The 25,967-nt window shown below is 49.3% G+C and overlaps 1 long non-coding RNA gene across 8 annotated transcripts in view; it reads right to left on the minus strand.

Annotated features, from left to right (window-relative positions):
* The window catches only part of LOC132429402 (uncharacterized), a 285,989-nt gene that overhangs the window by 187,312 nt on the left and 72,710 nt on the right, over window positions 1–25,967 (minus strand). For all 8 annotated transcript variants that reach the window (XR_011246562.1, XR_011246560.1, XR_011246559.1 and 5 more), the window contains one exon: window positions 522–756. This is a non-coding gene — a long non-coding RNA (uncharacterized lncRNA). The remainder of the gene's footprint in view (window positions 1–521; window positions 757–25,967) is intronic.

Raw genomic sequence — 25,967 nt, forward strand, 5'->3', positions numbered from 1 at the left:
CTGGGTAAGAGCTTCCCCCAGAGTGGCGAGGGAGGCCTCTCTGAACTGTAAGGGGTCTCCCTGCCTCTCTAGATCATCGTGCGCTCCTTCCTTCACTCCACAATCACGTACTGGGGTCCACTGTTTGTCAGGCTTTGGGCTAGGAGCAAGATCCACAACTGCGGGTGAGACAGAAAACCACCTTCGAGGAGCCTTCCTTCTAGCTGGGAAGCAAGTGACATCTACATTTTCTGGGCAAATTCTGAGTCGAAGGGAATCAGTCGAAGGGAACTTTTTGGATTACAAAACCCAAAGCAGTGGCATTCCAGCCCAGCAGGTCAAAGTGACCTGGCATCTCCAACTCAGTGACGTGAGGCTGTAAATGTATTACGGACAGGGGATTTGGCCAGTTATCTGGGGGAGAATTTATGGAGCAGGCAGGTCTCAAACAAATCTTGAGAGAGAAAGAGGATTTAGAAAGATGGAGCCTAGAACCTATGGAGCAAGGGAGGGGAAAAAGAAACTAGTAGGTGGGCACTCACCATGCTCTGCTGTGGTCAGCGGGATGTACGAGTCATCTCGACCCCTCTGCCCACACTTGTGTGAAGTTGCCATCACTGCTCCCATTTCATAGATGAGGAAACTGAGGCTCAGAGGGACTACTACCCATGATCACAGTTCTGTTCCAGGCCCGTGTGAGTCCAAAGCTCACGCTCTTTTCACTGCGCTGTGCCCAGGGAGGAGCTGAGAGGAGACTCCGGTGCTGATTATCAAAAACTACAAAAAAGCAAAAGACAGCTTAGTTACAGAACCTGCAAAAAGGTTTGCAGTTTAAAACAGTCATTTGTTCACAGTATTTTTCAGTGACTGTAAAGCCATGCTTGTCTTATCATCACCATCTCCATCACCAATCATTCTGATGAGACTGTGTAATGAACGAAAACCACCTGCTAGATACTGAGCCAAGTTATGGTTCAATTTCATTCTCCCAATAATGGGTTTACTTGCACGATTACTGTCCACATATTACAGATGAGAGAACTGAGGCATGGGGAAAACTCACCCAAATTACACATCTAGGGTTTCCGCGGTGGCGCAGTGGTTGAAAGTCCGCCTGCCGATGCAGGAGACACGGGTTCGTGCCCCGGTCTGGGGAGATCCCACATGCCGCGGAGCGGCTGGGCCCGTGAGCCATGGCCGCTGAGCCTGCGCGTCCGGAGCCTGTGCTCCGCAACGGGAGAGGCCACAGCGGTGAGAGGCCCGCGTACCGCCAAAAAAAAAATTACACATCTATTAAGTAGCACAGCTGAGATGCCAGCCCAGGTAGCCTGACCCCAGATCCCATAGTGTCAAGCACACTGCTTATTCTTTGAGATTCTACCTGCACGAAGTTGGGGGTCACCTCACAGATGTCACAGAGACAGAACACATGGCAAAATGTACAAGGAGGAAAACCACTGATCAGACTGGGCCACGTGAAGTCATGGAGTGGTCCTTGTGGAGGCACAGGACACTCCATAGAGACATCAGTCTGAGATGATTTATGGAGAGAATGGAGTTTCAGGAGCTGCAGGAGGAGGAGGACAAGGAAACCCAGGTGCAGCGGGTCCCACAGGGACAGGACGCACAACCTCAAGGCCACAGCTCTCGCAGACCCAGCCCTGGGCCCAATTCGGGCTCATGCCACACCTCCCAAGCACCCCAAAGGCAGCTGCGTCCCTACGGAGTTCCTCTGTCCCTACCACGTGACGGGTGCCAGACACCGTATCCTTCACGGGAGGAAATATATCTCAGAACCCGATCTCTCGTTACAGGACACGCCGCTGCTTCTATAGGCTGTGAGTGGAGCCCCACGGACCTTGTCTCCCCCAGCCCCCCATCACCTCCTCCACTCCCAGCTCTCCGCTTCTCCATAAATCATCAGCCCAACGGAGCCAAGTTCAGCTTCCCACTTTTCAAGTCTGAGGGCATTTATTCCTGCTGATAAACTGGATTTAGACAGCTTCACAAACCCCCGACTGTGGCCAACATTATGAAGGTGAAATATTCCTGGAGCCCCGTCCTGTCAAGGAGAAGAATGTACAGCACAGGCGCAAACTGGCACTTTTCCCACCCGTTTCTGTTCAAGGGAGAATTACTTCTGTCAGGGACTGGAGCTGTGCTTGAGGGTTGGCTAGAGATATAAATCAGGATTACTACATTGGTGCTTCCCACCAAACTCCCAGAGAAGGAAGGCGGCCCTGCAGGCCTCCATCACAGCCTGCGGCTCCACCAAAACAAATAAGGCCCTGGGACCAAACCTGACCGCCACCCCGGCCAGCGCACGGCCGAATCCAGACTGTGAAGACGGCCGCGCTCCTCACCAGTTCTGCAGACTCGGGAGGACGGCTGGCATCCCTCGTGTCCTTGTACAAATCCAGGGGTCACGGTCCAGAACCCAGGCCACCCTGCAGCATCTACTGTTTCTCTTTTTTTCCTTCTTTCTTTCCGTCCTTCCTTCCCTTTCTCTCTCTTTTTCTTTCTTCCTTTTCTCTTTCTTTTTCTTTCTTTCTCTCTCTCTCTCCCTCTCTCCTTCTTTCTCCCTTCCTCTTTTTCTCTTTCTTTCTTTCCTCCTTTCTTTCTTTTTTTTTTTTTTAGGATTCTAGCCAAATCTTGCTGTGGAGCCTGTGTCAGACATCAGGAAATGGCGCTCATCAGTAGGATGTGCTAGACTGAAAAATAAAACTGGTGTGATGCATGGAGGCAGGAGGGGAGCGCCGCCATCAGCGCCTCCCGTTCCTAGAAGCCGCGTGCAGACACCCAGCGAAGCTGGGGCACGCGCAACGCCACTCTGAGGCCCACGAGGTTAGAGAGTAGCACAGGGAGGCCCAGGGCTCTGACTCCCAAGCCCACACGCCCCACAGGCCGTGCTCCGGGAAGCTTCCACTCACTCTCAGACGCTGCCCCCCTGCCCTGCAGTTTCGTCACGCACGGGGAGGCCCCATGACTGACGGAGGCCAGGTGAAGGGACCAGAGGGCCCGGGGGCCTCCAGAGTCACGTGTATCCACCTTGGCCTCCCCTCCCTCCACACCCGTCTCGGAGGCGGGGCCAGCGTCACCAGCTCCCAGAGTGAGAGGCAGGCAAGTCCACCAGACCACTAGCGGGCGTCAGACAAAGGGACAGTAAAACGGGACGCAGAGAGGGCTGCACGGGCTTCATAACCAGGCAACGTGGAGTCCGATCCCCGCACCCCGCCAAGTACCAGCCGTGTGGCCCCGAGCAAGGTACCTGCTCTCCGTGGGACTCAGTCTCCTCGGCTGTAAAATGGGGACAGGACGCCCCCGCGCAGGGTCAGCAGGTGCCGCCCCCGCTGCTCTTGGAGTCCAGCCGGGAAAACCAGCCCCTCCCCCCGACCTCAACTGGGCTACTCTGCTTGGCCGATGGACCTGCTGAGTAGAGTTGGAGTAGAGTTGATGAACAATGTTGTGTTAGTTTCAGGAGTACAGCAAAGTGATTCAGTTGGTACACATACATGTATCTATTCTTTTTCAAGTTCTCTTCCCATATAGGTCAGTACAGAGTAGAGTTCCCTGTGCTCCACAGTAGGTCCTTGTTGATTACCTATTTCATATACAGCAGCGTGTACATGTCAACTTGATTTTAGTTCCTCCTTGTAAGTCTTGCATGGTGTCACTCCCCAAAACCCTGGATCAGTCCTCGGAAGCTAGCAAACTCCAGACCTGGCCTGGCAACCCCAGCTCAGCACCTGGCTCGGGGCTCCTGCCCCACCTCCTCCAGCCTCCACCCCGCCATCAGCATTGCCTCTCTCCTGGCCGCCCCCCGCAGACTGCCAGGCCTTCCCGCCAAGCACCCAGCCCCTGCCAGTCCTGAGAAGCTGGGATGGGAAAAGATACTTCTGTCTGCCTCACAGAGGTTGTTTTAAACAGGAAAAGTGACATATTACTATATGCAAATGCTATTAAATTCTGAGTACAAGAATTTATTACACAAAATGCGTTCAGTCTGCTCTGTTTTGTAATGACTTTTCAGATAGCACATACGTTCAGTGTACCCTTCGAACTATACGATCCATTTCACAATCACCGAAAATGTTTTCACAGTTCATCTCCCACTCCAGACCCTCACCCTACTTCCCCAGAAATAACCACTGTTAACAGTTTTTTGTGTGTCCTTCTGGAAATTTCCTGTTCCTCCATAAACACGTGCCCAATTGTTACACAAATGAGAATATATTGTACATTCCACTCTTTGCCGTGCTTTATGTCTTACTTAAAGTTACACTTTAGAGATTGTTTTCATGACAACACACACGGAGCTGCCTTATTCTTTTTGATGGCGGCACGGGGTTCCATGACTTGGATGTCCTGTAATTCACAATCTGATCTCTAGGGATGAACACTTGTGTTGTTTTCAGTCTCTGGCTACTAGGAACATTGTGAGAGTGGGTCTCTAGTTCACGCCCGTCTGCCCATATGTGTCAGTGTGTCTGCAGCATAAATTCCTAGAATTTTGAAACCTGATGGTGTCGGGTTGCTTCCCAGTGCATTACACACGTTTATGCTCCATTTATGCTCTCAGCAGCGGGCTATTGCTTGTTTCTCCACTTCACCAACATTTGTTACCCTAACATTGTATATCAAAGTAATGCATGCAGAAGTCTTACAAACTGTGAAGCTCCATGTAGATCTGAAAAGGCACCCTGCTTGCCACCTCTCCCGAGAAGCTTTCCCTGATTTCTCACTCTCCAGAGGGACCGCCTCCCTCCTCTGATCTCACACAGCACCGTGTCTGCTCCTTCCTCTCTGTGCACGTGCGCTCCTGTTACTGCGGGTCCACAAGTGCTGGTCTTGGCCCATCGACTCGACTGTGAAACAGAACTAGTTGGCTCAGTTTCAACCTCCTGCAGCAAACTTTACACGCTTGCACAAAATAAAAACTTGCAGGGTTAAATTTGGATCCTACCAACCCAAGTTCCTTGGGTTCTAACTGAGGCTGGCCGTGTTGGGCAGGGGAGGGTCTGGGATTACTGGAAGACGTCAGGGTTCCCTCCACTGCACCCTGCAACGTGCTGTTGGTATCCAGTTGTTTCTCCCCTAGCCCGGGGTTTCTTGTGAGAGTCAGACCGTCTCTGATTTTTTACTGGGTCCAGAGTGTACCTTCCTAGGTATGTGAGCCCTGGCAAGAGTCCCATGCTAGACGTATGCTTAGCAGCTGGTGGCTTTACCCTGGGGGTGGGAAACAAAGAGAGTGAATGGTTTTTTCCCTTTACTCCATGCAGCTCCACAGGTAATGCAGGCAGACCTCTGTGAACTAAAATACTGCTGCCGTATCAGTAAACAAAGGATGTTGCAGCCGTCAAGCCATCACATTACAGCCTCCCCAGGTGAGCCCTGAGGAAACTCAGTATGGGACAGGATGCCCACCATCTAGAGGTCAACTGCTGCAGCCACCCCTGACCACAGTGCACCTGAAGTGACTCAGGATGTGAAAACGCAGGATACTGGCCCCAGACAGCTGAGGTGCACATCAAAGGAATGATGCCAGTGAGCCCAGACTTTGCATCGTCCCATCCATAGAAAAGTGCGAATTTCATTAACTTGAGATGTCTGGTTTTCTTTGATTAACAGTAATCGTTTGATGTTCCCACTACCTGGTCTTTTGTTGCAAAAACTCCTAATATACATCCTGACACCCCCTCGCCTGTTCAGAACAGTATCTCAGCATTGTCTGAGATGCTGCCTCTCGGGCTTGAGGTCCTCGGACTGTCCGCTGAACGAAACATAACTCTCAACTTTTAGACTGTGCACCTAAGGAGAGTGAAAGCCACGTCCTGCCCAGTCCCCCAGCTAGCAAAGTCCAGAACTAACACCACCTCAGGCCTTCAGGAGAGCCACTGCTAATACACCAAGATGGACAGAGCCCTGGATGTGGAGTCTTCCTGCATGACCCTGTGACCCACCCCTGCCCTTGTCTCCTCTTCTTTAAAGTGGGGACCACGTTCCCCAGGGCTTGTGGTGAGGACGGGGTAATAACAAATAGCTCTTCAGAGTTTAGAAAAGTTTTTTTGCAAACACGTTTCACTGATAAAAATGAAAACACAAAGCCCACATCAGGCCCAATTCCCAGCCACCCTGGTCTGTAACCCCTAGCCCGCCCCAGTCTATTTTCCCAATCCCTAAGAAGGGGGGTGGCGAGCCTGGAATGTCTCTCCCCTCATCTCATAAGTGGATCCAGATGTGGCAAGCACTGGAGCCACCTGCACATGTGCACCTGTGCCCCTCCCCTCCCCTCCCAGGTCCCTGGTGGGACCACCCGCTGCCTGGCTTCAGGGCTGTCTGGATGGCCGCTGAGGGGCTCCAGCTGGGGGGGCGAGGGCCCACCTTTTTACTCCCATCAGCCTGACAGCAGCAGGAGGTCAGGTGGTGACAGTGCTCAGCAGTTCTGCCCAGATCCCCCTTCCCCAGCCAGCGCCCATTTTCCTGGGGTGCTCAGGGACCACGTCAGACAGATCAGAAGCGTCCACAGCCCTCCAAACACAGCCCCCGCCTCCCTCTGCCCTGCCCGCTGAGTTCCCCAGCCTGGAGATCTGGTCCTGGAGGAGTCAGGTCGACCAGAAGAAGCCACGAGGGTGCATCACAGATGCTGCTGCCCTGGGCAGCCTTGCAGTCACTCTGTTTCTCTTCCTCTGTCCTCTACCCTCTAACGCTTCACGCTTTTCTTCCTGTCTGTCCACACTCACTGCCCCTCCCTTTGTTATGCTCCGTGTCTCAGTGTCACTTCCTGTCTTTGTGGATTTCTCCCTTCCCCTTTCTCTTTCTCCCACTGCCCCACTCTTTGTCTCCCAGCTACTCCATCATTTTCTGACTTTCTGAGCTTTGGGAATAACTGTGTTCCAGGGCCAAAGCAAGACCTTGTAAACCCTCATGTGGGGAAATTCAGCCTCTTGCTGGGGGGTTGCCATTTACTAAGAGGGCGGTTGGGATGCCTGGGTCTCGTGCATCAGTCCGGGACTCAGAGCACATCCAGCTGACTGCAGCCTGTGAGCACCTCCTCCCGGCACCTCTCCAGCCTCGTCTGCCTCTTACTCTCTCCACACAGGGAAATGCTGTAAATCCTCTCTTCCTTATTTCCCAGACCCTCAACACATCCTTTACCTCCAAACCCTGCTCACAATGCTTCAACTCCAGTTCCAGGGCACAGTGAATCAGGAAGGGTGGTGATGGTAAAACACCATCACCTGCCCAGGGAGAGAAAACAGACCTGCCCAGGGAGAGAAAACAGACCTGCCCAAAGAGAGAAAACACACCTGCCCAAAGAGAGAAAACACACCTGCCCAAGGAGAGAAAGCTCTGTCTCAGAAGAGAGGGAGTTTAGCATGATTGGATGTTTCCAACCAGAGGGCAGAAGACAAGCTGAGCTGTCAGAGAGAACCAAGCATGAGCTGGAGAGAGACGTGGGGAGCAGGACAGGGTTGGTCTAGGTAAACTTCTAAATCTTTGAGATGTTTCTGTACCTGAGTTTCCATATCAGGAAGTTGTGAGGCCCTGGGCTTGCTATCATAAGCTGCTGTCAACTCTCAGGGATTTTAAGCTCAGATTCCCACGGTCCCCAGTTAATCTGTCCCTACAAGAAGGGCCACTTCTAAGCTAGAAATTTCCCTCCCTGCCCCCTGCCCCCCAAACACCTGTACTTTTTCTGGCCAAGCCAGCTCTCTCTCTCTCTCTATTAAATGCACACTAGACATGGGGCTTGATGGGGGCGACGCTTTGGGTTTTTCTTCATTCTTCTCCTTTTCCCTGTTACAGCACTTTCAGGTCCATTATCTCATTCTTCTTGAGAAACTCACCGTGTAATTTGAAAGTGAGGAGCTGCTAACCCTGAAATGAAGACAACTCTCTTGGAGATGGAGCTAGAAGGTTTACTCCCGAGACAAAAGCCGGCCAGAGATGCGGAGCTGGGCGGTGCGCAGCCGAGTGGGGCGGGGCTTACGGAGGAAAGAGGAAGACAGCTTAGAGCAAACAGCCAGGACAGGGTGGTCGTGGGGTTTCTGCTTGAGTTGCTCTGTATCGATGGACCGAGACCCCAAAGGAAACTTCCAAGAGGGAGTCCCTTGGCCTTTTGTTCACTGGACAATAAATCCTTCACCACCCCTCCTCCCTTGACCCCCTGCCCCCGCCCTACAATGCAGAGCCTCCTGAAGCAGCATTTACTGTTAGGAAGAGAGGAAAAGGAGCATGTGGCAGGGAGGGGCTGACTTCCTCTGCACAGCCACTGCTGCTTCCTCAACGCAGACCGGGGCACAGAGTGGTACTTGGCAACCAGCCTTCAGCAAGCTGTACTTTCTCATGGCGACACTCAACGCGAGGCTCCCCTCCCAACACCATGTACCCCTCTGACAGGGGTCTACAGTTAAAGTCTTCTGAGTCAGCAGTTTCTGTTGGTTTCATTGGGATCTTAAGAGCCTCTCGGGCAGTAGAGATGTCTCTTTTTGTTTTTCTTGCGGTACACGGGCCTCTCACTGTTGTGGCCTCTCCCGTTGCGGAGCACAGGCTCCGGACGCGCAGGCTCAGCGGCCATGGCTCACGGGCCCAGCCGCTCCGCGGCATGTGGGATCTTCCCGGACCGGGGCACGAACCCACGTCCCCTGCATCGGCAGGCGGACTCTCAACCCCTGCGCCACCAGGGAAGCCCTGAGATGTCTTTGTTTTGATGGAAGAGGAGACAGGAGCAGGATTCAAATAAAAAGGTTAGTGTTGATTGAAAAGTTTAGAAGCACTGACTTTGGAGTCAGAGCAGAAACTTTCAAGTTCAAATCCCTTTTACTTTGCTGTGAGATTTAAAGCATATCACTTACACATCCGGAAGAGATTATAATAAGGGTAATAAGAATGCCAGCCTCATAGCACTATGATGATCCTGTGAGATACCACATTTGAAGCATTTAACACAGCATTTGACACAGTCACTGGTCAATAAATGATAACTGGAAAAAAAAAAAAGAAAGTCATCGTGTACCAGAAGAAAAGCTCTTGTCTATCTGTTCCTGGGGTCAGTGGCTGGGGAGAGTTCTAGAGTTTTTGAGGGCTTCCCCTGGAGTCCTAAGATACAAACGGAACATGGGTGGAATTCCAACAAGGAACCCATTCTTCTCAGACCACCTCTTTATCTTCAATCTTAGACTATTCATAGAGACTTGAAAGTAGCCCCACCAGTGTTTACAAAAATTAGCCTCTGGTTCCAGGAAAACTTTAATTTCTTTGACTTCAAAGATCTTTGAAAGCAAAATTGACCTCCAAACAATAAAATGGAAACATGGTTTGCAACAAAGATAGAGTAAATACCTGTGGTCAAAGTGATCATTGTTCAGAAACATTCTCTCCTCTCTTCGTCTCCAGGAACAGAGGATGCATCCTTGGCCCTGGGCTTTTGACCAATGGGAGGTTTGCAAGTGCAAAGTAACCAAGGACGAAAGAAGCACTTACACAATTGAACTTGTTCTCCTGTGCTTCTGCCATCACCTTGGAAAGAACCTTCCAAGCTGGCCTGCTGGTCCCACAGGGATGAAAGACCCATGGAGTAGAGCTGCTCCAATAGGGTCCAGCCTGTGTCCGCTAACTCAGAGAGGCACAAGCTCAATCAGGCCTCATTGTTGTACACGATGTTGTTGATTGCTATGGACTATTACTGAAACAACAATTTAATGACATAGAAATTGATATTTACTGGCATAGAAATGGGATTCTGCTACGACGAAAAGCTAAAATATATGGCATTGGGCTTTGAAACTGGACAGCAGGTGGAGGCTAAGAAAATGGCAACTTGTGTTGTACGGCGGTGAAATATTTGGTAAAATTACATCCAGCAGTAACTTGGAGATTGAAAAAATATATAATGAACGTGTGAACTTGGGCAGCATGTTGAAAACATGCGTTGACTTCTTTAGCGCTACATGATATTATAAAAAGAGAAAAACTTTGAAATAACTGATCAATTTGCACTCAGATTTTAGAAAGAATATAAATAAAACAACTTATCTCCAGTCTCTCTACCCAGTAAAATTTCTCAAATTAAAATACAGCCTATAACAGATTAAATCGCAGCACAGACCAAATATACAAAGCAGCCAATATAGCATGGGGAGCTCAGGATAAAGACCAAGGCAAGGGTATGACAGCCTCTGTTAGAAACTCTACAATAATGAAGGTGGTGCCAATTCAGCCTCTGACCTGGAGTCTAGAGATCATAGGACACGGTCCCTGTGGGAACCATGGAAATGCCCCTCTCATGTCCCCAGTGGTAGGAGACTAAGTGGCTGACAGCACCAGCTACCAGCCTCTGAACTCCACCCCTACTGTCACTCTGAGGCTACACGTCCCACTGGCTGTTCCCAGCAAACGGCAGGGATTCTCAGCAGGCCAGCAACTAGAAGACACGGGGCACCTCTGACAAGCCACCTTGGCTTGAACGCTCCCCTGGTGTCTCTCTTAGAATTTTACCGCAGACTGAGATGCTTCCACCAACCTTCCCCTCTTTCCTCCACCTTCACCCAGGGACAGACCGATACTACAGGCTGACTGCTCCCCCAGCCCCCTCCCCATTTTTTCTCATCCTTACTGACATCTGCTTCTCTGAAGACACTGCTCGCACAAGTAGCCCCAGGAGTGGTCCAAGAAGAAAAAGATAGGGATTGGGCACCGGATCCCACCACCACCATCCTTTTTGGTAGAGGAGGCACAGATGGTGTCTAGCACAAGATGATGGCTCAAGTCACTAAAGATTTCAGCAGTGGTGCCCTAGGGAGCATCCCAGTAGGAGGAATGCTGTGGCATTTTTAAAATATGGACGGGATAATGCCTACAAAGACAGCAGAGTTAGCTAATTACTGCTACGTTACAATGTTGCCCTGCAAAGCGATGGACACCAGGGCCACTACCATTTAATGGCTATGTGTGTGAGCTAGGGGCCCACCGAGGGAGCCCCCAGTGAGGACCTTGTCCCCTACAGTGGACAAACAGACACAGCTAAGTGACAGGCTCAGTGTCCGTTAGAGTTACAGAGCTCCGGAAACGGAGCTCCAGAAGCATTTCAATACTCAGCCAGTGGGTCTCTTCTGCAAAAGGGAGATCCCTGGTGGGCAAAACGTGGGACCCTGCAAAAACGGGGATGTCCTGATGGACAATGTTGGCCCTGCAGACTTCCTGTCCTTCCAGAGCCTCAGGCCTTGCAGCGATGGCCCAGCCTTCCCTACAGACAGCTAGCACTTCAGCAATGGATGGTGCTCCAGGGCCCTCTTCCCCACAACGAGGCGATAGGTGCCCCCTTAGAAGCTGACCCCATCCTCTCTACTGGGTGCTGGGACAATAACTAGAGTGAAGTTCAGCTCTGTGACTCTAACAGACATGTTACATACGCTGTGTCCAAGAGGGAAGGAAAGAAACCATCCACTGGAGGAACTGGAAGAATCAGCTGCCTGTGCAGCAGGCCCCATGGGATCACTCCCGGGCTTGAGCTTGAAGGCACTACATCAAAGCGGCCAGGACGCAGCTACAAAAATTGTAATCGCTATGTTGTGCACCTGAAACTAATACTATAGAATATTGTAAATCAACTATACCCCAATTTTTTTTAGGAAAAAAGGAAGAATATTGGATTATTGGTATGTTCATATCAGTACATTGGGACAGACCAAAACATAAACGAAGTGGCCAGGATGTAAGACCAGGTAAGCAAACACTGACTGACTTCGGGGCACTCTCTCTGATTAATGGATTTTACACCCCAGAAAGGACCACAGGGAATGGGGCAAGCAGCTGCTGGCATGGCTCCCAAGACCAGGGAAAAGCAATGGCCACTCAGCAAACGGAAATGCTCCAGCTGCTCTGGCAGACACAACAGAAAGGCAAGAAGAGGCTGGGGGAGTGGGCATGCTGGGGTAGACAGTACAGACTATGAGGCAGAAGCCCTGCTAAGGCATTATGTCCGTTCCTATAGAACCCAAAGACCATTCTTCCCCAGGCCACTGATCACTGAGAAGATTAGAGGGGCCGGGATTGCTGGATTTAGCAAATATAGGATTTCCAGTTAAATTTGATGTTGGGAAAGGCAGTCACAAAGCTGGACTTCTTAATATCCACAGGAAGGACAAAGCTCCCAAGAAATAGAGGCAACAAGGGTGCTGCTGAATATCTATAATCCCAAAAAGTCACCACTGGAGGAGCAAGAGGTTGAAGGCAGACAGTCACCTCAAATAAGAAACACAACCCTTTGCAGGATCACTCGCTCCACAGGTGCCTGGAACCACTGACCGGAGAGATGACTAGATTCCCAAGAGGAAGGACCCTGCAACTCCATGGCAAATACATACCCTGTGGTTCCCCAAAGGGTCTTACTGCCATTTGCTCAGGTGATCGTATATAAGGGAAAGGAAAGAACCAGAATTCTCCAGGACTGGTGAACAGAGGGCCCTAGCTGACATCAATAGCCACAGACCCAAAGCACCATAATGGCTCCCCTGTTAGAATGAGGCCTCTGGAGCCAGGTCACAAACGCAGGCCTGGCTGAGGTACAGCTCACAGAGGCCCTGCGTCCACAGACTTGCTACACACAGTCCCCAGGGATATCGCTGGAGCTGGGATACTTGGCCGATGGAGAAACCCTCACACTCGATCCCTGGCTCACGGGAGAGGAGCTATCAGAGTTGGAAAAGCTCACTGGGAACCTCTGAATTGCAGCCGAAGTATCATGTCCCTGGGGGGACAGCAGGATGAGTGTCAGCATTAATGACCTACAAGATGCTGCGTCTTTGATCCTTATAATATTTCATTTAATTCATTAGTCGGGTCCCTGCAGAAACCAACAAGCTACGGAGAGTGTCTATAAACCACCACCGGCCTAAATGTGTAGGAACTGCCGTTGCAGCTGCTGTGTCCAAAGTGACGTTACTGCTGGAGCAGATTAACAAGACCACGGGGTATGTGACTACTGCCTTTGCAAATGCATTCTTTTCCACTCCAATTTAAAAAAGAGGATCAGGGACTTCCCTGGTGGTGCAGTGGTTAAGAATCCGCCTGCCAATGCAGGGGACATGGGTTTGAGCCCTGGTCTGGGAAGATCCCACATGCCGCGGAACAACTAAGCCCATGTGCCACAGCTACTGAAGCCTGCGCTCTAGAGCCCGCGAGCCACAACTGCTGAGCCCGTGTGCCACAACAACTGAAGCCCATGCACCTAGAGCCCGTGCTCTGCAACAAGAAGTCACCGCAACGAGAAGCCCGCGCACCAAAACGAAGAGTAGCCCCCGCTTGCCGCAACTAGAGAAAACCCACGCGCAGCAACAAAGACCCAATGCAGCCAAAAAATAGATAAATAAATTTATAAATAAATAAATAATAAAAAAGAGAATCAGAAACAGTTTGCACTTGTGTGCGGCAGAAAACAATATTCCTTTACAGATTCTCTACAGGGCTGTGTGAACTCACCCACCCTCTGTCACAATATCATCCAAAGAGATCTGACTGCCTAGACAGCCCACAGGGTATCACACTGACCCATTACATCAGCAACCCCATGCTTGCTGGGAAGACAAGGCAAGAGGCACGGGGAAGACACATGCACTCCAGGGGTGGCTTATAAAACCTACGAGGATCCACGGATCAGTCACTTCAATTAAGTGTTTAGGGTACAAGAGTAAGAAGCATCCAGGATATCCTTCCACAGTAAAAGATGCATTGCTGCATCTTGCATCCCCACCACAAAGAAGGATGCTCAGTGCCTGGTAGGTTTCCTTGGGTTTTTTTTTTTTTAAGATTTTATTTATTTATTTATTATTTTTTGTGTGTTGGATCTTCATCGCTGCACACGGGCTCTCTCTAGTTGCGGCGAGTGGGGGCTACTCTTCATTGAGGTGCGCGGGCTTCTCATTGTGGTGGCTTCTCTTGTTGCAGAGCACGGGCTCTAGGCGCATGGGCTTCAGTAGTTGTGGCACAGGGGCTCAGTAGTTGTGGCTCACGGGCTCTAGAGCACAGGCTCAGTAGTAGTGGTGCACGGGCTTAGCTGCTCCGCGGCATGTGGGATCTTCCCGGACCAGGGCTCAAACCCGTGTCCCCTGCATGGGCAGGCGGATTCTTAACCACTGCACCACCAGGGAAGTCCCTTCCTTGGGTTCTTAACACAACACATTCCACACCTAGAAATGTTGTCCTTCTCCTTGTACTGGATGACATGGGAGGCTGCCAGCCTGGAGGGGGGTCCAGAGCAGGAAAGTTCTCCGCAGCAGGTCCAGGCCATGGTGCTAATAGCCTTGACACTTGGGCCATTTGATCTGGCAGACCTTGTGGTGTTGCTAGTGGCAGCGTTGGGAAAAGATGCAGCATAATAGATATTACAGTGAGCTTGGTGGGAAAATCACCACGTAGTCCTTTGGGATTCTGAAGTAAGTCTACGCTGTCTCCAGCAGGGATTTATAAATCAGTCAAGCACAGTCATTAGCATATGACTGGGCCCTGGGAGAGACAGGATGCTCGACCACAGGACACCAAGTGACCACACACTCAGCGCTGCCCATTATAAGCTGTGCTCCGTCAGACCTACCAAGTCACAACACTGATGCTCCCAGTGACAGTGCCCCTAAACCAGAAAGGGCATTTCAGGGACTGAGCTTGAGCAGGCCCAGAGGGCATGAGTAAGCTGCGTGTGCAAGTAACCCAGATTCCACGCCGCCCACCATAGCTGCCCCAGTGCCCCAGCTCCACCCACAGCTCCCACCATGCCACTGTACGGCTTCCCGTAAACCCAGCTAAAAGAGAAAGAAAACCCTCAGTCACTGCAGCAGGCTGAAAATGCGCCCAGAGCTGTGCAGACCCTAGGCCATCGAACCTGAGTGCCACCTTTTTGCTCAGCTTGTTTGAGGTAGAACTGACAACTAAAATTGTACTATATTTAAAGTGTACAATGTGATGAGTTGATATCCACATTCATTGTGCAATGATCAGCAAAATCAGATTCATTAACATATCCATCACCTCACATAATCACCGTTTGTTCTTTGTTAGTGAGAATACTTAAGGTTTATTCTCTTAGAAAATTTCAAGTGTCCAGCACAGTATTCGTAGCTATAGTCGCCATGCTGTACATTAGATCCCCAGCACTTATTCATCTCGTAACTGAAAGTTTGTACCCTTTGACCAACCTCTGCCTGTTTCCCCGCCACCCCAGCCTCTGGCAACCACCATTCTGTGAATTCTACCTTATAAGGCAAACGAGATGTCGTGGATGTGATTAAGTCAAAGATCTCGAGATGAGAGGTTTCCCTGGATTACCTGGGTGGGCCCTGAATGCAGTCACTAGTGTCTTTACATGAGGGAGGCAGAGGGAGGTTTGACCAAGATGAAGAAGGCAACGTGACACTGAAGCAAAGTGCTCTGCGGCCGGCTCTGAAGGTGAAGGAAGGGGCCGCGAGCCAGAGAATGCAAGAAACGCAGCTTGAGATGCCGGAAAAGACCTGGAAATGAATTCTCTCCTGGAGCCTCCAAAAGAAGCACCTCCCTGTCAACACCTTGACCTCAGACAGGAAGAGTCATTCCAGGCTTCTGACTGCCAGAACAGTCGGAGAATAAATTTGTGTTGGTTTGAGCCACTAAGTCTGTGGTAACTTGTTACAGCAGCAAGGGGAAACTAATACCATACCCTTCTTATCTGCCCTTGGATCCCAACCGCCATGCTGTGAGGAAGGGACATGGAGGGGCCCCAGCCGACAGCCCCACTGAAGCATCAATGCCGGACATGGGAGTGATTCCAGACCCAGGCCTCCAGGCTTCCAGATGAGGTTCCAGAAATCATGGAACAGAGACAAGCTGCCCCACTATACCCTGTTCAAACTCTTAACCCACAGAAACCAGATTTAATTATAATTGTTGTTTTGAACGATTTTTTTGTTAGTTTGGGGGTGATTTGGTACAGAGCAGTATATAACTAGCACATTATTAAAATCTGATGCTAAGGAAATAATCTAAGATCAGACAAACCTTGGCAATAACCTAAATGCCCAAAGTGGCAGCTAAATGAATGTTTACACTCCATATTATGGAATATTACACAGCCAGAAATAACACAGTTTTGACAAATGGTTTTTGAGGGGAAAATTACTATTTTTTAGCATATCCTTGAAAAAAAAAAAGTTACTGGTTTTTTTAAAAGCCAGTAGTGTTAAAGAGTGCTTATTTCCCTATGTCCTCACTACCCAACTCCTTTTTGCTGAATTGATAAGATGGCACTGCATTTTTTTATTTCGTATTTTTTATTACTGTGAGGTTAAATACTTATCTGAATGTATATAAGTTTTGTATATTTCTTCTTCTGTGATTTGAATGTTCATAATTTCTTTCCCATTTCTATTGCAGCATTCACTGCTTTTCTTACTGTCAAAAATTTCTCTCTGTTCAAGATATCATTCCTTTCTACGTATATTGCAAATTTCCCCCAGTTGTGTCATTTGGTCTCTGATGCTCCTCTTTCTTTTTAATTAAGCCCAAATGTTGTGGGCACTAGGATCTGATATATGTGCTATGCGAGTTGCAAAGGAAGCAGCACGTGTGGTCTTTGCCACGGAAGCTCTTAGGATGTGACTGAGGGAGCCAGTCATATGTACATGCTTCCTCACCAGGAGGAAGCCTCTAAGCCAGCATATAACATAGTTGCCTAAAAATAGAATTTTGTGATCAAACAGATCGAAGAATTACTAGGATAAACAAATTCCAAAATATTTCTTTACCATAGGACATCTCAGAACCTTTAGTATTGTGGCTCTTCAAGGGTGGAGGGTGCATAATGACAGTATTTGAGGTTGGGATGGGCTTCCTGAAGAAGGTGGAGATTGAACTTGCCTGTGAAGGCTGGGGAGGCTTAGGCTAGGCAGATGGTACAGGGAGCGGCCCAGGGGAAGGGGGAAGAGGCCATGACTGACACAGATAACATGGATCCCCAGAAAACCGATTAGAAGAGGACAGAGAGAGAAAGACAAGGCTCTCGCATCCACCTTGTTCTCACTTCGTCTTTTTTTTTTTTTTTAAATGGCTGCGTTGGGTCTTCGTTGCTGCACACGGGCTTTCTCTAGTTGTGGCGAGCAGGGGCTACTCTTCATTGCGGTGCGCGGGCTTCTCACTGTGGTGGCTTTTCTCGTTGTGGAGCACGGGCTCTAGGAGTGCAGGCTTTCAGCAGTTGTGGCACGTGGGCTCAGTAGCTGTGGCTTGCGGGCTCTAGAGCGCAGGCTCAGTAGTTGTGGCGCGCGGGCTTATTTGCTCTGCGGCATGGGGGGATCTTCTCAGACCAGGGCTCGAACCTGTGTCCCCTACATTGGCAGGTGGATTCTTAATCACTGCACCATCAGGGAAGCCCCACCTCCTGTCGTGCTTTATGCTTTCTGCCCAGTTTCTCTACAGGAAAAGTAATCTGGGCCTATTTCTCTGGCCCCTGTGGTTTGTATCCTGGAACCTGCAAGCCCTTAAACCCTGTGCCATGGGGAGATGCCCACACAGACAGGGTCCCTGAGGAGGAGGCCTGCCTCCTGACGGCTCTGGGAAAGATTTCCTTGACAGACTTAGCCCTACGCTCCCTCCCTTCCCTTGCATCCAGGTTCTGCCACTGAGTTCTCTGGCACCGATGCCTCTGAAATATTTGCAGAATGTTCTCCCACGCCCCTCAGCTGGTGTTGAGGTCAAGCCAGCAAGTTCTCTCATTTAGGTTTCCCTCATCAATCATGCTCTCCCTTCCCTTCAACGCCTCAGTGGCCCTTGCTGCCCAGGCCTCTGGAGCCCTCTCAAAGTTCACTAACTCCTGCTAGTCTCCAGGGAAGGATCTGTTCCCACCACTGGCCTCTGAGAAACCCAGGGTGCAAAGCCCTTCCCTCAGAGCTCTGATAGCACTTCTCCACATCCAGACCAGAGCAGCAGAGTGAGCTCACCGGATGCCCTGAGGTCACTCTCTTAGCTCCCGACATGTCCAACCCTGGACACAGGGAGAGGGAAGGGGCCTTATCATTAGGCGGGGAAGGGGGTGGGGAGTCAGGACACCTGGGTTGCATTCCCAGCTCAGCTTGCAGCTTGCACAAGTCACCGAGTCTTTCCTGCCGGGACACGACTCCCCTAACCACACACTGCCCGGCCCTCGGGCTTCCTATAATCACGTCTAAATGGGCATCTGTCCATGGTATCTGGAGAGCTGACCTTCAGGATGAACTTGGGCACGGCAGCCCCCATCGCAGGCACCTCTTTCCTGATGATCACATTTGAGATCCATCTTCTCTAATCCCAGCATCCCACACAGGAAATAACTCTGAGATACCAGTATGAATTGAACACCAGGTCCTAAACTCTGAGCTGGTCTCACCCAGATCTAATCCTAATCCACACCTCCTCTTAGCCAGAGACTTGCTAAACTGTCCTGCTAACACTATGCAAAGTAGAGGTTGTACCAATGTTACAGAGGAAGACCAAAGTCCAGAGATACTCTGTAATTTACCAGATTCACACACTAGAAAGCAGCGGAGCAAGGGTTCCAGGGCACGTGTCTGTAAACCCAAGCCACCCTGACCTCAGAGGGTATAAGAGGCAACCAGAGGACATTCACAGCTATCATGCATTTTGGAAGGTGACTGGGAAGCTATTTGACTTGGAGGTTTTGACCGTGTTTCCCCAACCTATTTTATGGACCTCCTTCCACCCTATTTTCACTTGGTATTATTAGGAGACAGAAATAAAAATAAGTTAAGTCATTTCAAAGTCTGCCTAGAACTATTATACTTGGCCCAGGTGCAGGAGAGAAGGCATCTCAATACGGCTACAACCAATCTGTTAGTTGGTCCATGTGTTTCGACCTATTTGCCGTATTTGTTCAAGAGTCCAGTTGGCAAGACTAAACCTTCGGGATAAAAACAGCCACAACTGCCAAGGGGTGAAAGACAAAGCACAGTCATCCAAGGCATCCGAAGATCAGGGAGGGTACGAATCGCCGGGAGAGAATGAACGGGGAGGAGAGCACAGACTCGGCCTCCAGCAGCTCTCCGTCTTCTAAAGCTGTGGTCTTGGGGTCCCCTTCTGACGTCAGGAGCCCTCAGCACCTGTCCCCATTCTGATGGTGGACACGAGGCCCTTCCACTCTCCGGGGGTGGGCAGCAGTCCGTGCCTAGAGCCGCCCCAGCCTGGCCCCAGGACCAAGTGTGTTCATCACGCCTACAGGCAGCTATTGAGTGCACAAGAGTCCCTTGGTTGGCATCACACTGGCATTTTTTATTCTCCCTGAGACCAGGAGCTTCTGTGCGCACAGGGCCCGCCTCCCCGCTCCCCAGGACATTTTGATCCTCCTCGCGTTTGAAATCTTGCTGGCTTTTCAACACCCTCCCAGACAACCAGGTTCTTTTCTTTACAATAACCAAGCTGTTCTCCTGATTTAGCCTCGGTTCTCTCCAAAAACTCTGACCAAGAAGAGTTCAACGGGGCAGATCCCAAGAAAACGACAAAAGCATCACGTTCAGTGGGTTGCTGGCTGGGGTGAACATGGAATGCCTTCCACAGGCTCAAAAACATCGGTTGAAAGAAAGAATGAATAAGTGAGTGAAGAGCTAAGAGGAAAGGGTAAGGTGGTTTCTTCCACAGACAACTGGTCAACCCTGAACTTGCAGAGTGGCCTTTGACTCCATCCTCTCCTGTTCCCTGACTCTCCCATAGCCAATGGCTTAATCTCTCTCACAGTCATCCTCTCCTCTTCATCTTCTCTCCTGCTACCACCGCAGTTCGTGTTATCTCACAGCGGGTCTAGGTCTGGGCGTCTTTAACTGGTCACTCTCTCTCTGCCTCTCCTTTCAGTCCCTCCCATCCATACTGTATGCCACCCCCAGCACATCACTCTGACCACGGGTTAACTGCCCAGTTCAAAAACAGTCAAAGGTTTCAGTGCTTAATTCACAAATGTCTTGTGTCTCCTGCGAGGTCCTCTGTGGTCTTTCTGTCTCTCTGTTATCACAGCCCTAGGTCAGCAGGGTGTAGTGGGGAACATACTGGATAAGAAGTCATGGGCCAGGGTTGTAACCCCCGTCTGCTCTTCATAGCCACGTAACCTTGGCCAAGCCACTTTAACTTTCTGGACCTAATACTCTCACCAGTAAAATGAGGAAATTGGGTCTCAGGATCTCTGGCGTATCTTCCAATTATAACACCTGTGATCCCAGGAAAATGATCACTTCAGCCAAACTGTCTCTGACTCATAAATATTCCTTTTACTGTCCTAACTTTGTTCCTCTGAACATGTCTTTGTCCTGCTTAGAATGGCCTTCCTCTCCTCCCACCCAAATCACGCACATTCTTTGACTCTCCTGAAATCCCACCTTCTCTGAAAGCTTCCCTGGACCATCAGAAATGAAAAAATCTCTCCTCTTCTGCCTCAACTCCCATCACACTGATGCTGCCTATCACACAAGCCTCAAATACTATGACTACTTCATGTGAACATACCTTGTTTATCTTACTACACGGTACTGTGGTGTACGGGGAGGTGTCTTAGACCCTCCATACCCTCGTACCCCGCAGGCAACCCACAAACAGGTGACAATGATTTCTGGAAGAGGAGGAACCAGGACCAGCAACCAGGAAGTCTGGACTCTGGTCTCCAGTGATCTTAAGCACTCCACCCGTGTACACCTGAGTCTACATCTGTAAAATGAATGCTTTGGATCAGGACACTAGCCCATCTCTGAGATTCCTCCCAGAGCCAACACTCTGTGACTTCCTGATAAAGAACTGATCAACCCTTCTTGGAGTCTCACTTTTCCTTATCTTCAAATCCTTTTGGTCTGGCTCTTCGGCTGAGCAATGAAGGGAGAACTTTGAAATAAGGTGCCTCAGTCTCTCACTCAGCCTCAACTACTTCTGGAATAAGTTGGAATTCAACTGTAAGGAATGGCCACAATGTGGATTTCCAGATTCTTAGCTGGTTGAACTATTCCTTAGGAGCAGACTCTATTTACCTAGAAAAGACCTGCTATTCGGCACTGAAAGGCTTCTTATTGTTTTCCTTACCCTTAATGCTGCTTGCGGCCACCCATAACTTTAATGCTAGCATCCTAATGACAAGAGTTTAATAAAGTCCCAGAATATCACCCTTCACAGATGGGCTCTTACACAGAAATCAGCATTCAGTTCCTGATGGTATTTCTGGAAACATCATTCCATAATTATTGTTTTCAGTTAGAGATGGGAAGGTGCTGGGGAGCTTTAAAAACCAAAGACAACATCTTTATCCAGAAAATAGAAGAAAACTGGACCATGGCAATGATACATTTCACCGGCTGATGGGACTGTCATAATAATCTAGTGACCAAAGAATTAGTAAACTCATCCTCATCCCCTGACTTGGGACCACATCTTCACACATTCACTACGTCTCACCACACCCCAGCAGTGGCTTCTTCATTACATCATTAAGACAAGACATTGCACTGTGTCAAGATTTTACAGACATTAGTAGAATGTGCTGGGGGGCGGGGGGCATTGGTAGGGAAGGCAATGGCCTATAAGAGGAATTTCTATGCTAAGTGGCTAGCTCTGTGCTGAGTCATCTGCTCCTTCCCGCCCTGTAATAATAACAGCTGTAATAACAGCTATCATTTATTGACTGTGAGGGGTGCCAGGCACTGGGCTAAGGGTTTCACTGCACACATAAGGTGGGCATTGTTGTCATCCACTTCTAGAGACGGGAAATGAGCTTTAGAGAGAGCTAAGAGCCCAATCTCACAGAGTAAGCAGCAGAGCCGGAAGTCAAAACCAGCTCTCTGTGGCTCCAAGCCCATGGTTGTAACCACTTTGAAACACATCCATACTCATATATTTTTGGCTTCACAGGGCGTCCCAATCCAATCTACTTGCTTGGAAAGCACAGACGACTAGGATCACCCCATGCTTGTCTTAAGTAGTTTCTCAGCTCTTCCTGGGAATTTAGCAAGAAACTTTAGCCAAGGTTCCTCAAGGCCACTTAGGGATATGAAGTTTGATTCTTTTCTTGATTTGGGGGAAAGGATCATTTCCCATCACTAATACCAACCTCCTCCCACTTCCCTGCTTAGTCCCATAGTGAAAAGGAAAGAGAACTGGTTATCTTGGAGGGAGGAGAAAACGGGTCCAAGTCCACAGGTTTAAATACCTTCTGTCCGTGCAGCTTCCTGTGAAGTGATAAGGGAAGGCGAGGTTGGGAGGGGCAGTGAATCATCCCACCAAAGGTTCTCTTGTCTGCAGGAAGAATGTGGCTATTAACACTGAACAGCCTGTCTCTTCCAGAAAACAATGGAGCTCCACAGAACCACTGATTCCCTTTCAGGTGTCTTCTCCCGGCTGTGTGACCCAGCCTCGTGACTGAGATTCAAGCTTTTGCGCCTGGCCCAACAGTTGGCACCCATGCCAGTCCAGAGTGTGGACCTGGTCCCAGAGCCCGTGGCTATGTATGGTGCTCTGAGCTACCCTTCGATGAAGAAACCAGAAAACCAGAAGGACTTCAGGAAGAATCTCCTGGTGCAAAATGGACAGTTAAACCTTAGAGATGGCCCCAGTCTCCCCCATGAACCCCCACTTCCCAGGCTAGTCCCAAACTGGGATTTAAAGCCAAAGCAAAGGCCTTCATTAGGCTTCCCATGACCTGGGCTCTAAGGACCTTTGTTTGTTGTTGTTTTTGTTTTTGTTTTTGTTTTTGCAGTACACAGGCCTCTCACTGTTGTGGCTTCTCCCGTTGCGGAGCACAGGCTCCGGACGCGCAGGCTCAGCGGCCATGGCTCACGGGCCCAGCCGCTCCGCGGCATGTGGGATCTTCCTGGACCGGGGCACGAACCCGTGTGCCCTGCATCGGCAGGCGGACCCTCAACCGCTGCGCCACCAGGGAAGCCCTCTAAGGACCTTTGATCAGAGTTCTTAGTTTGATGAGAGTCATCAGGACTGACAGCCAAGTGACACTTGTATTCCCGTTAGACCACTGCTCCCTGGGTATGCAGTGCCTTAGGACTCTTAGAAGGCTTGCTGGGAGTGTGATTAGTGAGGCCGAATTTGGGCGTTCCTGGGTGCCTTCCTTGTCACCATACCATCAACCTTCAACTGAGGCAGGAGATAGATGGACCCCAGGATGAGCAGCTGGAGTTTGTCCCCTGTGGACAGATACTCCAAGATGAAGATAGGAAAGGCTGAGCCCTGCCCAGATAAGAGACAGAGACCACATATTTCTCATTCTCGAAGTCAAGGAGACCTTCCTGACTGACTATACATGCACAGAAAAGCTCCTTGGAGGTCAAAAGGGGAGTGACGTCAACCTACCCATAAGGCTCTTCGATGGAATCCATCTTGGCTAAGAGATGGGCATACACATGGGAGGACCCTGAGATAAACCAAATACGGGCTCAGAACCAGGCAAAGCAAGACTGGCCAAAGGAAACACAGAAGAAATTCCCCATATAAGTGATTTAAACTGCCACGAGGGTGCGACTCTCTCTGAGTCCACCCGTGTGTCTATCCACACGTACTATTTTCCTCCTAATAAACACTTTAGTTGTTTCACTACTTTCTATCTTTGTGGGAATTCATTTCTGCAAAGCCGAAGGGCCAGGGCCTTGTCACTGGTCACTGGTCTAGTGGCCAGGATTCAGCACTCTCACTGCCACGGCCCGACCTCAATCTCTGGCCGGGAACCGAAATCCTGCTTCAAGCCACTGCGGGCCAAGGCCACCCAAGATCACAACCATCAGCGAAGCTTCCCATCACATCCCTACCTCGCACTCAGGATAACTGTGTGGGAAAATGGGGTTTTTAATGCCTAAGTCAAAAAGCAATTCAGCAATATGAGGACATTTTAAGAACACTTTAATCTGTTTATTTCACTCATATTTTCCTTTTTTTATGTACGTGCAAGAGTTATCTGTGATTTTTTTAAAAGCCTATGTCTAAAAAAGTCAGAAAGAACGTTTTTTAAATAAAATAAAAATTCTAAACAATGGGCAGAGGCCACCTTAAATTATACTTCAGCCCCCAAATCACACAGCTCATCAATGACAAAGCCAAGACGGGATTCAGGGACTCCTATTCCCAGTCCCAAGGTGGTTGTGTTTGTGGCTCCCGTCCACCACGGGCCACACTGGTCTCCACAGCAGGTGTCACTCAAATGCCACCTGCTGGGCCCAACCCTCAGCAAAGGGGACATGGAATGTCTATGAGCGCTTCCTGCACTCATAGACTGGAAAGAAGAGGCCCGGCTGGCCTATGGGCTGCAGAGGAAGCTGGCTCAGCCCGTAGAGCTGTGTTCCCCCCTCCCCAGTTCCCACCCTCTTTCCCAGGAAGGTGTGAGTCCCAAGCTGCACTACGGCTTGTCAGAGAGAACAGTACTCACCTGGGCAAACAGAGAAAAAGACAAAGAAAAGCACTCACCTCTAGGACTGCTTGGATGCCTCCCAGAGAGGGAAGGAAGCCCAAGATGTCTAGGGTGGGGCTGAAGGACTGTTAGGACTTCAGCCAAGGTCAGGCTTGAACTTGGCTGTCCCCTCAGGACCGGGGACATGGACCCATGGCTGTGGCTGTAACTGGCATCTTAGGACTTGCCGTCCATGGGCTGCTGTCATGAAAATCTTTGGAAATCTTAACCCGTTTTTTGGGTGACTTAAGGACCGTGACGGGAAGGGGAACAGATATTGCTTTGGAGCCCTGCAGTGGTCTGGAAAGACCAGACTGAGCTAGAAAGTTTTGGTGGTCAGAGTGAAGAACTCTGGAGTTTGGGCCCACGGTTCAGAGAGCCTGGTAATAAAACCTTCAAAGCCATGGGAACAGCATCGAGGATCATGAATTCTGCAAACGATCCTAAAAGCTAGTCTTAGCTTCACCATTTATTTGCCATATGGCCTTAGAAACTTAACCCGCCTTCTTCATTTGAATATGGGGATAAAAATAAACACTTGAAAGGTGTGTTGGAGGACAAAAATGAACTTATATACATAAAGTAACTTGGCTCCTAGCAGGTGCTCCCAAAATATTTGTTCTTTCTTCCAAATCTTGAAGATTCCACCAGTGTTATGTTTTAAAACATCTTTTGAAACAATAGAAACCATTGTAAAATTGTCAGGCATTTGGCCCTAGAGGCTGTGAGACTTGCAGGATGTAATCGGATATCATTTTAATAACTGTGTGAGTTGTGTGGTCCTACTGCTCAGGAAGAATATGCAAAGAAGATAGAATTCCATCAACATCAGGGCTCATTGGAGCTAAATGGAAAAGAAATCACTATATCCTAGACAAAGGAAAACGAGATCAAGTCAAGCCGTGTAGCAGCCTGAGTCGGCTGCAGGTTTCCACGACTAGACAAAGCTTTAGTGGAGTAAAATGAATGTAAATTCTTAACACTCGGGACATTACAGGTCCCATCAAACAGGGTAAGTGCCAGCGGTAAGTAGTCGTGTGGCCACACCAGTTTGTACGGTCCTATATACAAGACCAATAGCTCGTAGCTTATAAAGTTCCTGGTGTGGGCTACAGATGGGGCTGGCAAGAATCCAGGTTAAGATCCTGGCTAAAATCTCCAAACTCTCCCGAAATCGCTTGGAGTGGCATTATTATCTCCTTAGTGGGTATGCATCTTTTAACTCTGGGGAGATTTAGAACTAAGAATAGAAATGTTTAAGAGAATCAAACTTAGAACATTAATATTTATGCATTAAGAAAAAAATCTGTGCCTATTTGGTAGTATAAGTATGTGTAACATTCAAGACAACTTCCTTGAACTATTATAAAATATACCTATACTGAAAGTTCCAATTTTCAATGTGTGATTGATTTAGACTTGTATAAGTTTAATTTTTCTTAGTTTATATACGGTTTTGGAACAGTTAGTGTACTTAAGGACCGCCATATATTTAAGTTTATTTTATTAAATTTATAAAAGTTACTTAGAATTTTAGAAGGTTTATTTTGTTAGGATACTG

The sequence above is a fragment of the Delphinus delphis genome, chromosome 8 (assembly GCF_949987515.2).
Source record: "Delphinus delphis chromosome 8, mDelDel1.2, whole genome shotgun sequence".
Taxonomy (NCBI): Eukaryota; Metazoa; Chordata; class Mammalia; order Artiodactyla; family Delphinidae; genus Delphinus; species Delphinus delphis.